We start from the raw sequence: 6,070 nt of genomic DNA, 5'->3' as shown, positions 1-6,070 counted from the left end.
AGCACAGTTTGGAGTTTGTTTAATGATATGTCAAGGGGTTAAAGTTTTCATTCAAACGTTTAGATTCATTTTGATTTTTTTTTAAAAATCATCTTCACTAACTACAAGAAAACTCATAGAAGTGAAGTTTTTAATAGTACTTTAGCTTTAGTTTTTCACAGCTCTAGTTTTCTACAATTTTAAAGTGGGAGTAATATCTGCCAACTTCTACGTTAGTTGAAAAAGATTTTACTAAGCAAAACAATAGTTAAATTTAATAAAACAATAATTGTAGCAAAACAATAATTAAATTTGGAGGAATTTTCTAAAAACTAAACTATTAGGACATCTATAAGCATAATTAGCCAACAAATAGATTTTATATACATATTTTTTTAAATTATTAATACGTCGTGGAAGTTAAAAAATTTTTTTGAAACTTTAAGATTTAATACGCCAAAACCCTAGTGTTTCTACCACCAAGAAAATTATTTGTCAACAGACGTATAAGTTGGCAGCTATGCATGGCTGATCAATTGGTAGCGAAACAGATCAATTGAATTGATAGCAAGATGCATACTAACATCCGAGTATTTTTGCGGAAAATATGTTTTCTCATGACAATAACATATTGTTTCTTAAATTAAAATGGTTGCTAAAATAAGAAAATTTAACTTTGTTTGACCACTCTTCTTGACATGATCTCGCACAATCACCAAGCATCGATTTGCAACGAATCTACTGGAAAGTTAATAGTCTAGGACAGACATACCAATTGCCTCGGATTCGACAAAATACTTTACTAAACGATAGGGTACTGAACTAAATTTTGTGCCGATTTTATGTTAATTTTGCCAACTTTATAAAGGGCTCCACAAGGCTTATCTGCATCAAATTGGCTTATCAGATAAGTCATTCAATTAATTTCAAGTAGTGGTTAGTGAAAATCCTATAAATCGAATTTACTAAACCAAGAATCATACAATAAAAGACTAACATTGGAAAATATTTTTCTTCTCCGGACAGATATAATTTAGAAAAATGAGAAAATTTAATTTAAATTAAAAATGAAAGTGATTTACTCGTCAGAATATACGTGTTGCTCCAACAGAAATTTTTTTTATCATCGTCCGTACAAAGTGGCACCTATGCATTTAAAAGTACCGGTAGTTATTTAACTAATAATAAGATATTAGCCGACGCCCGGTGGCTGAGTGGCAGCGCCCTTCGCTCAAGTGCCACTGGTCCTGGGTTCGATCCTCGGGCCGGGCAAGGTTGACTCAGCCTTTCATGCCTTCAGTGGGTCGATAAATGAGTACCAAGCGTGCTTGGGAACTAAACACTGGGGGATTCGCGTTCGGCTGACCACCGGACCGGAACATCTGCTCCTGCACCCCAGAGACCATGGTCATGGAAACTGAGATGGGCACAGTAGGCCTTGGCCCTCTGTGGGCTGTCGCGCCGCTGAGTTTAGTTTAAGATATTAGCTGCATTTAAAACATTTCTGCTATCAATAGCTAATTAAAAGTTCGTTTTACTACCAATTAGAAAGATCTTCCTTGAGGAGTGTAAAATTGGTATCTATGAAAGTGCAGTTTCTCAATATTTAATTTATATATCTGATTTATTAATATCATGTGGTTGTAAAAGACGATTTTATACTGTAACAAAATAAATTTTCAGAGATTTCACCAATTTAAATTATTTATTTGCGATTTGCTACCTCCTTCTAAAGCACGTTTTCCTATAAACGTTGGCTAATGTGCAAATAAGCTCACTTTAAATTAGTTTCATATAGTTTTTTAATAAGCTGTATAATTCGGACCCCGATCAGATGAAATGGTCGACTCCTGAGTGATGTACCATCAGTTCATAACAATTTTACAAAAATAATTTTTTTTCTTATGTCTGATGACTCGAGGAATTGAGCGTTCACCTCTGAATGAAGTGATCCAGGTTCGTATCCCAACGGTGGCTGTTTGATGCGAATTCTGCTCGTGGCTAGTACTGACCACAACGCTGACATAAAATATCCTTGGTGGTACACGGATCATAGGTCAGAATCTCCTTGCCGTCGGCCTAACGTAGGAAAGTTTTCGTGTTTTTCTAATCCCTTAAAATTCTCCATGCAAATGAAAATTAGTTTCTTTAAAAAATCCTTTACTATGGCTAGTTTGTCTAAGTGCTTTATTCAGGAGTTCCCTTTTCTTCTGGGTTCGGTTCAAAATTAGAAGACTATGAATTTCAATATTACGCGTATACTAAGAATAGAGTGAGGCTGTCCAATGCCGGCTATAGAATAAAATATGTCTGATAGAAAAAATATAATATAAATATTCTAAACCAGTAAAGAAGACTTTATTTTATTTTATAACCATCGTTAAGGAACCGACACAACTTTGGGTTTACGACTACTAATGTTCAACTCCGGAGCCTTGTAATTTTGATACCAATCCAGAAGACAAGGGAGCGTCTGGATCAAGTATTGAGAGAAATTTGCCTTTCATTTGCTGAGACATTTTTGTTACATGGAGAGGAAAACCACGGAAGCCTCCAACGGTTAGCCTGACGGCAAGGAGATTCTAACCAAAGATCCGTTTTACCACTTAAGATATTTTGCTTCATCACTGTGGTCTCTGCAAGCCGGGTGTGGAATTCCAGCCATCTCTGAGATTCGAACCCGGTTCACCTCATTGGGAGGCGAGCGCTCTTTCCCTTGAGCCACCACGGATTTAAAGTTGATCATCATTAATCTGAATTATTTTTAAACAAATTTACCAAAATACGCTTGTAAATTTGAGCTGTAGCTCTTTATATTTACTTATTTCTGCTGTTGAATTTCTGGATATGTCTCAAGGCTGTTTTTGAAGCACAATTAGAAGAGAGAGAGTGAAGAAATAGAAAAGACTTTCTCTTTCAGTTTAAGGTAAGCGGAAGTAAGAAAGGTAGAAAGGCGACCTTTCCCCAAAAGAAACAAAAACCAAGGTAGCACTCAAGGTGCATTGACCGTTTCGCATTAAAACATCGTTTGTAGGTTCATCGAAATTAAGTAGACAAGCAAAGTAATTTTCGCTTAATTTCTTCTGTGACAATTTTGAAGGGCAGGAAGAGGTTACGAAAAGTAATTAACACGTTGAATTCTACGTTAATTTTACATAGTTTTCCCGTCTGGCCAAATGGTAAATAACTACAAACTAAATTTGCAAATATTAAGCAGAACTCGCTAGTTATTACTATTAGGATCTTTTATGAAATCTTTTTTTCTTTATTTAAAACAAATTGGGTGCCTGGGGCGCGCAGCGTCCCCTAACCCATACATCATGAAAATAATAAGCATTGTATAAAAACAGTTTGTATTGTGCATCATTATGGGTTTTTTTTTATGAAATAAAATGCGGTGAATTATATAAGCCTACGAATTGTTTAGAAATAGTGGTGGATAAAAATAAACTACTGTGAATTTATTGAACCAAGAATCACAATTAATAAACTACCGCTTGAAAATATTTATTCGCTGTCCGAAGCAAGTTGGCATCTCTGTGTTTATAAATAAAACTATTTTTGTGTGTTCTATATTGCATGAATTTCTTCAAACCATTTTAGTAACGATAATAATATAAAAAATATTAAAAATTTACTCGAATTATGTGTTTCTAATAATCTTGGCTTCACCGGTGACCCCCGTGGCGCTACGAACAAACTCAGTGCCGGTCAAACCCCTATGACATTCAACGTGTTAAAAAAAAAAAAAAAAGTGTCATGCGTCTAATAACTAAAATTGTACTTTCCTAATTTATTTTTTTAAAACTATCTCTTTAGATAAAACTGTCGTCTGATTTATATACTCAAGTACAAGCTATTATTTATAAATATTTTTTTTATTTGATTGAATATAACAAAATATATATAATTAGAAAAAAAAATTTCCTAACTATCCGGAAAAAAATAGGCGTCTTTAAAAATTTTATAGACTACCATTTCATTTTCCTGAAAATAACGTGCATATTTTTTGCAAATAAAATCATGGAGCAAAAGGTGATAAATAAAAGTTGTAATCTGTTTTTCATCTTTTGCTGATAAAAAGCAGACTATCCAAACCATCTAGCAAACAAAATCGCGGAATTTTAAAAGTGCCATTTAGCGCAAATTACAAAACATTCCTCCCTAACTCATCTATCTGAGCGGGGAAAAATTGAAAATAGAAGAACGTTGTAAGCTACTCATAAGAGCACTTGTGCTTTTAGAATTATTTAAGAGATTTTTTATAAGAGAAAGTGGTAGTTATTTTCCCTTTAAGGCAGTTTTTCAAAGGCTTCGCCGTAACATGAAATTATGCTTTTTTTTTAGCGAATAATGTGTTATTTTCATAAATGATTAGAGTTTGCAACTGTTAAGTCAAATTTAAAGCTAGCATTGTCATTGCTTATTTTAAAAATGGCACAAAACGCCAAGAGTGATTGCAAATGAAGAGTGATTGCATTCTAATTTTTAAATATTTAGAAACTTACTCCAATGCTGCATTACTTGGGGTCATAAAAATTTGCAAAAGCCAAGAATAAGGCTGTGATTTTTATAATTTTCCTCAAAGTGGAAAAATGTGACCAATGGTGCGATTTTCAAAAAAGTTTAATAACTTTTAAAATATTTAAGTTATTTGTCTGCCCAGATAGTTCTTCACAGCAAAATTGTATACATAGTTTAAAATTATCGCATTGCTTTAAGTAAAAGGCACTTAAACTATGGCTTTTTTATTACCCTTAGCTACAGAGCTTCGAAAAACAGCTTTGACTCACTGGTAGTGTTCAAGCTTAACCCTTTCGCGCCGACTGTCACAAATACGTGACAGCAAAAAAACGTATCAACCAGGGTGAAAAGATAAAACTGGTAATCAAAGTATTTCTTTAGCAGTTTATTTGTGNTAGGTGGAAAAATGTCGCCAAATTGGCGGCTTTCAAAAAAGTTTAATAACTTTTAAAATATTTAAGTTATTTGTCTGCCCAGATAGTACTTCACAGCAAAATTGTATACATAGTTTAAAATTATCGCATTGCTTTAAGTAAAGGGCACTTAAACTATGGCTTTTTTATTACCCTTAGCGACAAAGCTTCGAAAAACAGCTTTGACTCACTGGTAGTGTTCAAGCTTAAAGAGACACATCATGTCTGGCGTAAAAGAGCATGTGCGTGCATTTTTAAATTTGTAACGTCAGTCCGTCGTCCGACAGAACTAATAAATTTGAGACATGCATTTAAGTGTAAATTTTCTACCACGTTTTTTTTTATAATGGTATCTTTTGCATCGTTAAATAATGGTGAATGTGCCTTTTATTGCAGAATTTACAGGTAGACTTAATAATTTATCCAATTAAGTTTTTGCAAATTCTGAAAAAATTTCAGAGAACGACGTATTTTCAAATCTTTCAAAGAGCCTAGGAGACAGGGCGCTCGCCTCCCAGTGAGGTGAACCGGGTTCGCATTTCAGCTATGGCTGTTTGGTGCAAATTCCGACCACAGTGCTGACGTAAAAATAACCTCAGTGGAAAACGGATCATGGATTAGAGTCCTCTTGCCGTCAAGCTAACCGTGAGAGTCTTCCGCATTTTTCCTCTCCATGTAACGCAAATGCGGACTAGTTCCATCGAAAAAGCCTCCATGAAGGCAAATTTTCTCCCCATACTTGATTCAGGAGTTCCCTTGTCCTCTAGTTTGGGTTCAAAATTTCAGGCCACGGAGTTGAACATTGGTTGTCGTAAACTCAAAATTGGATCAACTGTTAAACGATAGTTAAAAATATAAAATAAAATTCCTTTAAAAGAGCCGGGGCAGCTCAGAATATAGAATGGTTGCTTCCCAATGAGGTGACAAGAGTACGAATCTCAGCTGATCGATACCGAATTCCGCAGCCGGGTCGCACCAACTACAGTGATGTAACAATATCCTCAGTAGATCATGGGTTAGAGTCACATAAACCGTGGGAGGTCTTTATGGTTTTCCTTTCCATGCAACGCACATGCGGGTTAGTTCCATCAAAACGTTCGTGAATATCTCCCAATACTGGATCTAGGAGTTTGTCTTCTGTATTGGATTCGAAA

This window comes from Parasteatoda tepidariorum, chromosome 6, assembly GCF_043381705.1.
Source record: "Parasteatoda tepidariorum isolate YZ-2023 chromosome 6, CAS_Ptep_4.0, whole genome shotgun sequence".
NCBI lineage: Eukaryota > Metazoa > Arthropoda > Arachnida > Araneae > Theridiidae > Parasteatoda > Parasteatoda tepidariorum.
The sequence above is the reverse complement of the archived record's forward strand: the minus strand, read 5'-3'. Positions refer to the sequence as shown.